The 12,716-nt window shown below is 29.6% G+C and overlaps 1 protein-coding gene across 3 annotated transcripts in view; it reads left to right on the forward strand.

Annotated features, from left to right (window-relative positions):
* Positions 1–12,716, forward strand: part of LOC124352711 (serine-rich adhesin for platelets-like) — an 850,824-nt gene that overhangs the window by 516,347 nt on the left and 321,761 nt on the right. The window lies entirely within an intron of this gene.

The following is a 12,716-nucleotide window of genomic DNA, read 5'->3' on the forward strand; positions in this document are numbered from 1 at the left end:
ACGCTGTTATAAAACCCACTTTAATAATCAAAGCTGTGAATGTGTGGACATAAGTTACTCACTTAAAGACATTTTCCTGTAGCTTCAAGAGTACCAAAGGTCAGTTCTACAATATAAACTCAACTGTGGATAAGTAAATAAATTAGACCGGGTGGTTTAAATAAATGAATTTAACCCACTGGAACTGACACTGCCGATAGTAGGCTCTACTTCGAAACTAGGCAAACGCGCCTGTCATGTCGGAAATATAATTCATTCGGACCAGAAACTCTCATACACGCGCAAAACCTGATATAATAGTCAGTTCTTTGACCCCTGATTGTTTTAACCATTAACACTTATATCTTATTTAATCATAAGTGATTAAATCATATATGAAACTATTTAAAACTTAACACTTTATACTGCTCAATTCCCTAAAATGTCGTTTCAAGAAATAATACTGGAACATTATTGTTTTGTGTCAAAATCCATGTAATTAATATTTTCCTTATTACCGCTTGTTATTTGGTTAAATTACAATGAAATAATTTGCTGAATACTTGTACATCAAAATAATATCGCATATTTATGTTAGAATACATTACAAACAATTGAAATATATAGAAATTTATTAGTGAGGGATCTCGTTGTTGCATTAATTTAATACTGGCTTGTCAAAACTTTGTCATATCAAACCCTTGATTGTTTAACTACAAGTGACATGTTTAGACATGTTTTGTCTAAAAACTACCAATGACTAATATTGCTGGTAAAAACCAACAACAACATCTTTGCCTTGGCATCTAATAGCTCCAATTACATTTATGCTATATTTTAGATTGTTATTTTTAGAGGGTTCGATACCTAGTAGAGTGGTAATTAATAAAGTTGGACAGGTTGAACTGATGCAAGATCTGTAAGATTGTTATATTCTTCAACACAATATAAAGAAACTGCTTAAAATATAATACTAGTACATTTACAGACATTATCTTATTATAATATAGGGTCTGCCTCTTATGTGTTATTCACCACATAGTACGATAAAAGTGTATAAACAATTCTAAAAACCGCGTTACTTATTCATGAAATCTATCAGAAATATATGACAGAAATTCGGCACTACACACGATATTTATTGAAATTTATTAATTAATGCTCATTATTTCTTTATTGTATTGCACAGTAAGATTATTTGGATTTTATATATTTTTCTTACACTATATTAATAATTAACGATTTAGGGTTATTATTGGATAACTTATTTAGCTGTGAATCTTTGATTAATTACGGGTTTAACTTACAAGGAGTAAATACCTATTTTTAAACCTATATTATTTTTGTCTCGTATGCTTAGGAAAAATTAAAAAATGAAATATTAATAATAAATTAATCATATCTAGCTCAAGGAACCCTTTAAATAAATAAGGATACTTTCTAGTTAGCGTAAAATGAGTGTTGTAATGCAATTAAAAATGATTACACTTTATAATGGGTCAAGCCTTTCAAAATAGAAGTCATTATGTCATATATATCTATCCTAATATGGAAATGGTTTCTTGGTGTTGTTGAAGTAAGGAGATACAAACTGACGTAGTAGTATCTTGGCGTACAATGTGCTTAATCTAAAATATGTCATTAGGTAATATATATCTATCATGATATAAAAGTGGTTTCTTGGTGTTGCTGAAGTCAAGAGATACGATCAGATGTATTTTGCCGTGCTGTGTGTATAATGTAGAATAATCGTAAACAGGCCTTACATACTTGTATTGCACTAAAATATTTTGTAAATCTAAGTGACTATTATATAATACCTTTTCTAATATATAAATGTTTGTCAAAGTCAAATTTGTTGCTGCATGTATGTTGTATCTTCTTAGACCAGTGGATGTTATTCGACCATTATCTAAATTAATTGGTACCAGCCAAAAGGATACCCCAAACAAATAATAAACGAGAGAGTAAATTGGCTAAATAATTCATCTACGCAATAGTAATGCAAAAGTGTCCATACACTTGATTTTTATTTCATGTAAATCATTGGGTTTGCTAGGATTATGTCCTAGCTCATATGTATCGCAAAACCTTCCCTCTCCAAAACATCGTGAAGTAAACGTGAATTCTTGTTTCACTGATATATCCGGCAAATCCTGTTTCCTTCACAATCCTTCCATTGTCAAAAATAAACTTTAAACAGAGAAAAAATCGTGCTTATGCGCCCGTTAGATGCTGTTTTGGGTGATTAGTAATCTATCGATTGGTCTTTCAAACAGCCAATAGTACGCTTTGCCAAGAGTTCTCAAAGTTTTGAATCCGCGAGGGGAAAAAGTTGAAGAAGCGCGTTCAAACTACTCCACGAACAAAGTACAGTTACTATGGCAACTCAATCAATAAACTGATAGCCTGTAGTTGTATTAATCTAAGTATAGTTCTCCAGTAGTTGCAAACGTATCTAATATTTCGTAGCCACCCACTAAGGTTAACGTTAAATAATTTGTTATGGATAGTAATGGCCAAATTAGACACTGTTTGACTAAATTAGGCTTGTCACATTGATATGTATGTATTATTTATGTAGTAACAAAGCTAAATTTACTATCGCGAGTTAAATATAATTGATTCGGATCAGAAATCCTTATTCACACTCTAAACCTGTAATAAGAACCAGTGTCAATTTTTTTGGCTTTTTAACTTCTCAGCAATCAACACTGAAGCCTTAAATATGTCTACTTCCTATAATAAATTTGCATAGGGCTCTATCACATTACACAATAAGTAAATTCATTATGGTTACTACAGCATAGTCTTATAATATTTTAAATGTTAATGACGTTTGTGAAGCTAATTCCTATATACATCATAAACATTTGAGGAAAAAATAGTATATTTCATTGTAATTCCTTTAGTTTTAGGAGTGTTTATTATGTAATTTACAAAGAATATGTCCATAATATACCTGTGATTCAATAGGAAACCAAGTGTAATCCCTCTGGTCAACAACTAATTTTTAAAAACTTTCGATTTATTGTTTTATAAGTACAAGGTATAAGTACGCCGAACCACGTGTTGCAATAGGCTTCGTTGAGGTGGCATGCAAAATTACAATATATTTCATTCTCAGTCTTGTTTACAGATATAAAGAGAAAAACAATCATAAAAAATTAATTTGACAATAAAATGGTGCATCGTAGAATGTATTCTTGTATAAATGGGATTTTCTGTAACATTATGTCACAAGATATATTCAGATTTCGTTCATTAAATTGGGCCTTATATAAGTTGTTAAATGATAAACATCCATATAAGCTAATCACTTTAAAATTATGTTGTATACTTTGGGATAGTTGTGATATATGTTAAAAAATTATTTATTCTGTTAGTTTGTCGTCATTATCACAGTTAATCATGAGGCCAATTTAAAAATAAACTTGGTGTTCCTCATATAAATGTTAATCTTTATGCTCGATTTCAAGTCTATCGGTCAGTTTGTTTTCGAGATATCACGAGACAGCCAGACACACAGACACAAATTACATCTTTCTAGCCGCAAGAGTGATAGACTTCTCTAAAGCACAATCAGTAAATTGATACAAGTAGATTATTTTATTACTGCAATATATAAAATAATGACATCAACATTATGAACTTTTTCTAGATAATTTTGTAGTAGAACCAAAGATTGGTGATCAAATGATAGTTATTATTTACTTATTTAATGATATCACATTGTAATTTGTGTGAAAGAATATAAAACACGAAACGACATCATATAACATCTTAATGATTTTATCTCTAGGGCTAACTCACCTTTAATCTCCTGTAAAGTAGTTTAAAGTGATGTAGGGTTTAATTATTCCCGAGGCAAGTCTGCAAAGTATCATAATCCTTGTCGCTTTAAGGTGAGGGAAGTTTGTACTCAATTACTTTGATATGTGAGCAGTTGACGTGAAAACATTATAAAGGCAAGCGAATTTAAAATTAGAGTCCTTTCAGCACTTAATTAAACAGTTCATGTTATTTTTTAACCTTAATAATAGGAAATAATTTTTTAACTGTAACAAAACCTTATGGAAATATAGGATTAATTAATTAAATTAAATACAAATAAAACGTTGCGAAGTATAAATATCCATTTATATAATAGCAAATAGTTAGGGTTATTTTAGTGCTATCTATTACTAAAATAATAATACTTACTTATTATATGTTGTAATGATAAATATCACATTTTTTAATAGAAGATCAATTTATTAAGTATTATTTAAGGATAGATACGTTGTTATTACCATTTGGTTATTGACATTAGATGAATACCAGCAGATAAATATCGTCATTAATTGAGTATGCATTTTAATTTATAATACTAGAAACAGCAAATGAAAAACAACAATTTTAAATATATAACTTTTTGTTAGTTTCAGTATTTTATTCATCGTTGTTTCTTGTTTATATTCATAATACGTCTCAAGTAACTTACCTAATCTATAAGGACAGTAATGCTCATCAACACATTGAGATTTAATATGAAGTTAAAAGTATTATTTTTCTTTTTTTATTATGTGTTGAGAAAACTAGGTTAATTAGTGTTATGGTTAGCTATTAAGTAATCCATGAAAACTATAATGTAGTCAAGCAATACTAAAAGAATTCAGTTTAAATTTATCTTTTATAATGCACTGGATTTGTCGTTTTGTAACATTGACCTGCTTCACACGTCAACTGAGAGCAGTTCAATCAAGATTTATCATTCAGTTTAGTTCATAAAAGTTTCTGGGTCAATATCGAAATTCGCAATTTCCTTGTAACTCAGCGAAGGTTTGGCAAAGGGCGCTGGAGAAGGGCCAATTCTGCCACTACCTTACAGTTTAATGTGTCATCTAACTCTTCCCCGTGGCCTCTTAAGATTCTTTCTTGCACAATACGCCTTTGTTGTGTGCCCCACTTAAAGAGGCGCCTACACAGTGAGTGTTTTCACTCATTTTTAGAACGGAAATATGTACCTGGCTGTTACCTAATTTGTTCAACCTAATTATAATTTAGAAGTATAGAAACAACCCATGTTTATAAACTGTGTCAAATATTAAATCATGACTATGAAATATACTAAAACATCTTAGAACTAATAATTATTCTAAATTTGATTTAATGGTTAGTAACATTTTCAATTGTAAATAGGAATTGAAAATTCCCACTCTGCAACCAGTTTTAACGAATCATTATATGAAACTAGTAAAGAAGTTGAAAACCAACATCGCTAACAAAGAGAATTATTTATCAGTTTCCTTTAACGAATCGCAGCTGTTAAAGAGTAGAAACTGCAATAGTGTTGTAATTGATCTACTCTTTCCTTTAAATGGTTACATCATTGAAGATTAAAAATTCAAGAGTTCCTCAAAAAACAACATTAAGCTTGTTATTTGATCCATTTCTCAAAATCGATGTCCTTTTGCTCCTCCTCTTCCAAAATCATAGTAGATTTTTGGAGCAAGAAAGCCTACTTTTTGTCTTTCACTTATATAATACAATACTTATATAATATAAATCGTCCTCACCAATTTTCAAAACAAAATTTAAAATGGTTGCGATTTTGTACTATTAGGAGCACAAAATTACATTCTGATTGTGGAACAAAATGACATTCTGGGTCAGATACCACGAGAAAACAAAGTTGTTTATCAAAGCTTGTTCTGTTTACGGATGTAGGATTGTAGAAACAAAATGACATTCTGGGTCAGATACCACGAGAAAACAAAGTTGTTTATCAAAGCTTGTTCTGTTTACGGATGTAGGATTGTAGAAACAAAATGACATTCTGGGTCAGATACCACGAGAAAACAAAGTTGTTTATCAAAGCTTGTTCTGTTTACGGATATAGGATTGTAGGACAACTAAGTATTTCTTCGATGTTGCTTTACCAACGAATAAGAAGTTCTGGTGGTTTTTCATCAAGTTACATGTAACTTAGTACTTATACATTTAGTACTTATAACTTATATCGTACTTAAGTTATTCATGTACGTCTATTTATATCATATTCCTATTAGTCCTATAATAAATTCATCACTATATTATAATAATAGTGAAATAAGTATTTTTTCTTTTTAACTTTTATCTTACAAAGGAATAGATCTTTTAATCATAAATTGAAACTGTTAAACTTTTGTCAAAAGTGAGGATCAGTCTTTTAAATGACATACCTGGTATCTTTGAGATAATTTACTGTTATATTACTGTAACAAATGTAAATAATACAATTTTCTCAACACTTCGAGCCTTCAATTTACGTTATTATGGGAAATATAAAAAAGTGCCAATAGTAAAACGCCTTAAGATTCTTCTTCCAATGAAAAAACATAATTAAACAGTTGAGTGCCAAAAAAATTGAAAAATTGTAGATTTAAAAAAATTTCTATGCACATATTTTTATATATCTCAAAAACAAGAAAATATTATTCTTTTAATGTTTGTTGTCAGATTGTAGTTTTCAAGATCACAATGGTGGCCCATTAAAAAAATCCTGTACAGTAACCGTTATGTTATGTAGACACAATATGTAAATAATATCTTTAATGAATTGATTGTTTTGATAAAGTAAACTCATCACTAGCCATATATCTCCGATACTGTATATCTTAAATTTTCAATACCTGAGACCATACTATTTTTTCCTAGTAGACCTATACGATAACATGATAGCAATGTAACCGAACTCATTCACTATCAATTTATAACTGATAGCAACCGAACATTTACGAATAGGTTAATACATATAATATCTATAAAAAACCACTTTTGTCAGGCTTATCGGTAAATTAACTTGTAAAGTTGACGTATAATTTAAAAAAACCGATTACATTATTTAATTACCTAAAATTATGGGATCATGGATACATCTCCATTTCTGCTGTGCCAACATTAAGTATTGACAACAAAATATATACAATCATTATTTCAAAATATCAACCATATATGAAAATTATCTATGTTCAAACTGTACAGAAACACATATTAGCCCCTCTAAAAATTTTTAAATAAAATGAAAGCTTCGATTATTTATTTGTATGTGCAGAAGAATAATCTTCATCACAGAATCAAGATAGATCAAAAGCTTTTCATGTATATTTCATTAGCTAATCAATCTAATATAACTTATCAATGAGTGTTGCAGACATTCAACATTTCTACCATCATTCATAATTATATAGTTAAGCAACTAATAAATACAGTTCGTATGTTTATTTGTATCGCTCGTTTTCCAAGAACAGAAGGAATGAGTAAGAAGAGCTGATTTTATTTTCTTGGAATATTGACAATAGCAAACTATTTTAGTTAGATTTCGGATTGGTTCTTAACGTGTTTGTCCACTTAAAATAGATTAAAATACGTGAGTAAATCTCTCCTGGATATTTTGGACAAAGCTACGGATAATTATCTAAAAGGGGATCGAGAGAAGGATGTACATTTGAAACACTCGTGTAAACCAAAGTTGAGTTTCCATGGTGATACAATCAATAAACTGATACAGCTGTGTCGTTACATTGATAACGAGTCGCTTCCTCCGAATCGGATTGGTTCCCTTGTGTTATCTTTTACCGAAATGTAGTAAATACAATATTTTTCTGGGAAAATTTAAATATTATTATCATTTGTAGAGTACATGTACAAGTAACTTTTATTTTTGTTACAAATGTATTTCATTTACTATTATTGCTCACGTGATATATTCAAGAACAACTATTACTGAATACATAAAGTACTTTAAAGTGACATGAAAACCACCATTCATGAACAACGGGTAGTATATGTATGTGTAACAGCGGTTCGTTGCATGTGTGCAATATATACAACAACATGTGAACCAATTCTCGATTTAAATATATCTATACTTAGAGAATGAACATAATGTTAATTATCTAAGTATTTAAAAATAAATACTTGTATTATTGATTATATTGAATTAAAAATAAACTTAAAAACATAATGTTTAAAACATTAACTTTGCAAATAACTTAGATAATATTAAAGTACGATAATTTACTGATACTTCATACATAAAAATACTATATATTAAAAAACGGCTAATAGTTCGATATATTCCCAGCAATTAAAATAATAATATTTATTCAACTTTTCATTGGGCTCAGTTATATATATATATATATATATATATATATATATATATATATATATATATATTATAGTGCGAGCAATATTATGTTTGTGATCCCCTAATAAGTGCGATCGCTCTCCTTTTCTCAGTGACCAGAATCTTTTGGTTCTTCACCACTTCAGAAAAAGATATGCCAAATGGTGTTAAGGGTTTTTATAATGTACTGCTCTACTTTATGGTTGATGGATTAAATCTGTTAGCTCCTTATGAACGCGTGTTGCTCTTGGCTAGGTGCAAGGGTCCAGTGGTTCCTTATCAAGAGAATGAAATTTTTGGATGTTTAACGGATCCATATGTTTATTATTAGTCAATAGTTAGAAACTGGCTTTGTCTATAAGTATAGAACAGACCTATAAGTGAAAGATTTCTAGATGCTTCACTAGTAACCCCAATAAATTACCAGCTAGCATAGGAGATCAGAGGAAAAATATTCTAGTTTCCAAAGTTTCAAAGCATAAAATCTCGTGTCTACTGTAATGGAAATGACCTTAATCTGATGCGCAGTATGCCGAAAATTCCATCTTGTATTTTATTTTATTTTCTTAAGAAATAAATATATTGGTTTTAAATAGTTTTGTCTGGCTAAAATCTGCATAAAATGTTGTATCAGATTTAAAAATGGATGGTGAAATCAGAGTTGAAGACTTGAAATCCCACTTTATGCTCGAAGGTACTTAGCTGAAAATAAATATTAAATTAAAACTATTTAGCTATAATGAGGGCTCTGTTATCTCCTTGTTATCTCTGTTATAACTCTGACCAGTTGTAGACAACTATTTCTGTGATAACACTTTGATACTATGCCATTATTAAGTCTACAAGTTACCATAAATAAAGCACTTAAGTTATTTTTATGTCAACACAAAAATACTTAAGAGTTTGTTTTTATATTTTAAATATTTGTAAAGCTAGATACACCGTTCAATAAATTTTTTATAAATTTCTAATATACAAAAACATTGGTATTGTAATAGTTTGCTCTTTTCTTTTAAAATAGTTACGTTTTATAATAATAAGCCCAACAAAAATTTACGTCCTGTACAATCAGGTATAAATTTATTATTGCCACCCACAGAGATAACGGGAGTAAAATTATTCTGTAAATAACAGTCTCTCCTTCAAATATGAAATTGGCAGCTTCAAAACTAATTAAATACGCTACTTTGAGCCATGGGCTGGAGGTATTAATTCCATGGCAACGGTCAAAAGGTCACCCCACGCTTTTACCTCCCGCTGTCTTCTACTCTTAGGCAGAAGGAACATAGATTTTAATACCAATTATTACTCTTGATTAAAAGAAATGAACGATGCCATTCAAGCAAATTAGTTTATATTAGTTACTGCCCATATCAATGTATAAATAACTAGAGTAATTTAATTATTAATTTTATTCAGACCCTTTAGTCTGTAATAACTTTAACGATACATATTTATCATATTGATTAAAAAACAATCTTTTTATTTAGAGGCCATTTATTAATATTGATAATTACTTAGATCTGCACGTTTATGTATCGTAATTCCGTCTGCTGTGCAAGAGTATTGTATGTAAGATCCAACTATTCAACTTTACCGTACAACAAACCCGAGCGGGCTGGTCGGCAGCGCAGGCACTGAGGGCTGAAGGTATGATTCCTCTCCCCTACTTCCCGGTAGGTTGTTATCTACTGAAGTCTATCAGTAGGCTAGTTATTAAAGTGTTCTCGAGGCCGAGGATCGTATTAAAAATGTAATGGGAACTGAATTCAAGCTTTTGATTACGTATCGCACAATTCGAATTATCGTTTTGAAAATGTGTGTAGATTTCATATTCTTCCAGTGTGTCAAGTTTCTGACCCTTTTTTCTGTCATTCATCGTTAGGTACCAACAATGTCATTCATTTTGTGTTTGTTTTAAAAAACATGTTCAAATGATTAATTGTGTTTATTTGCTCGTGGGTTTGGGCGATGTTCTTTGATTTGAGAATAACAGACTCCCCCTACAGGTTAACTTGTATAAACCATTTCCGTCAATTCTATTCTCGTTTACCTATTCAGATTATCCTATCTGTTTAAAATATTACGGGTTCTATTTGATGTTTTAGAGGCTAATTTCATCCATGAGACTTTTGCTGAGAGAACGTTTTATAAACTGGCTTTTATGTGTTCTATACATAATTATATACAATTACATAATTAATATATAATATACATAATTAGTTATACGATTTATTTTAGTTTTCCTCGGTGGTTTTTTTTCTTGTTTTTACCATCTTAATTTTTGTTTCAAAATTATTTTAGGTATTAAATATGTTTCAAAACTATTGGATCAAGCAATTTGTTTTATGATTCTTTTAATAATTCTGGGGGAATATTGGCACGTTTAAAATGCGATGGACTATATTATGTGAAATCAACCAGGCACATGAACAAATAAACATGAACCAGAACACTAGGGAAGATACTACTAGCTGACAACATAAGCTTGTACCCGTAAGCATCTTCGCAACTGTTATAAAGCTTAAATATATCAATAGTTCACTGTATCTTCTTTTCAATTACCTGTGACTAGAACATAGAATACAGGACATAACCGACATCCTTCGTTTACTAACTCGAATGTAAGAAATCAGTAGGTGTACACTACTTGGTGATTTCCGAGTTTTTCAAGAAATATTTGGCTTTCCTCATGCGGCGACCTCAGAGGTTTCCGTTCTGTACAGTTTACGTTGCGGGCAGGTCTCATAAATTTTCAAAAAATGTACAATATATGACAAAAAACTATTTTAGAGGTTTGCAACAGAGTAAATTCAGAGATTTGTATTTCACCTAATGCAATATAGTTAGAATCAATATTCTGATTTATTTCAGAAATTTTACAATATCACGTGAAATAAAATCAGATTTATGAGGTAATAATTTCAGCTACGTGATGTATTAAATTCAGCCAAAAATCGGCCTCAATTATTTTCCCCCTACACGATGTAATTAAGCCTGTGTGGTTCCATGGAGTCGTTATCGAAGCCTTTATTGCCTTTGTAACAGCCAACTGGCACTTCAGCCTCGCACTGGAACACTTCAAAATTGCCTATAATTGGTGAATAATGTAATGTTCCGCTGAGTCAAATTCTATGTTGCAATAACTTTATGTTCTGTTCCAATATAAATGAAATTTATTAGTGCATTAAACAAAAACAAATCAATACCGTAATTACTCATTAGTGAGCATTATATTGCACACAAAATGCAGTTCATTTTGAAAAATTAATGGCTGAATAAAACATGGGCAATTAAGACATCTAATACTATCAAAAATTTTATTAGATACAAGCACTATTGAATTTATATCACAGACATTCATACTTTCAGCTGTTAAAAGTATAATTAATAAATGACCGAGGTTGTTAAATAATTTATGTACATCAATTACCATGTTTTTAACTATTATCGTCATTCTCATACTGTTCATAGTTTTATTTTATTCTTCTTAATTCATAAGTATGGTAATCACCCAGTTATTAATAAAATAAACATGACAATAATAACAGACTCTCCGTAAAAATTACTAAACAGTTGTTATAATGTTAGTCATTTAAAAGTGTTAACGTTGCAATTTCTAATGACACAGAAGAATTATATTTCTTTTTTTATGTATAATATAATTGAATAAAAAATACCTTTTTTTACAAAATTAAATTATAATATATAAGGTGTTTATTTTACACTTAAATATATAGTAATCGTATAAAACACTACGAATAGATTGTGTAGACTGAAAATATTTCGTATGTTATGTATAAAAATGTGATCAAATCTACTTAAAATAACGATGTTGATATAAAAGGCAATTACAATTTATAAACTCAATAAAGTATTTTTATTGTAAAAAATCATTTTATACATTAAATTTATTGAAGAAAAGTTCACATATGAGATAAAAATGCAATGAAGTAATAAATTAATGATATTTTTCGAGTAATTAGTAACTGGTGTTTCACATTTTTGTTATTAATTTGACACATGCATGTACGAGTATATCCAAAAGTATGGATTCACTTAAACTTATGTCAGTTTTATTCCAAGAACGTAAATTGTTCTGCCAAATTATGATAAGATAGTTATCTAATACTAACTTCATCTTATTGTTATTTTAAGTTGCTGGAATCTAGCAACATCAGAGATATAAAAAATATTAACTATCAAAATTTGTTTCGAGTCACCCATATTTCAATAGTGACGGAGATATTGCATTTCAGGTATTGTTTAACTCTAGAAATTTAAGGGTTATTCTTCCAGTCTCGTGAATTTATTCAATATTCTTGACTTTATGTATAAGGAAGATTGTTGCCCACTTGAACGGATTGGTACCATGTATTACTATTTTATTGTACTAAGTTTTTGAGATACACTGTGAGATCTAAATGTTTTCCATGTTTCCTTTATAAAATACTCAATTTTCTTTAAAATAATCCGATGTAAAGCATTGGTATTGCTGTTACGAATTTTAGTATATGCCTAAAACAGTAGTATCTGAAAATTTCCCTCTAAATAGCTTAAACTTTTTTAAAGAATATTGTGAAGA

The sequence above is a fragment of the Homalodisca vitripennis genome, chromosome 1, assembly GCF_021130785.1.
Source record: "Homalodisca vitripennis isolate AUS2020 chromosome 1, UT_GWSS_2.1, whole genome shotgun sequence".
Lineage (NCBI taxonomy): Eukaryota > Metazoa > Arthropoda > Insecta > Hemiptera > Cicadellidae > Homalodisca > Homalodisca vitripennis.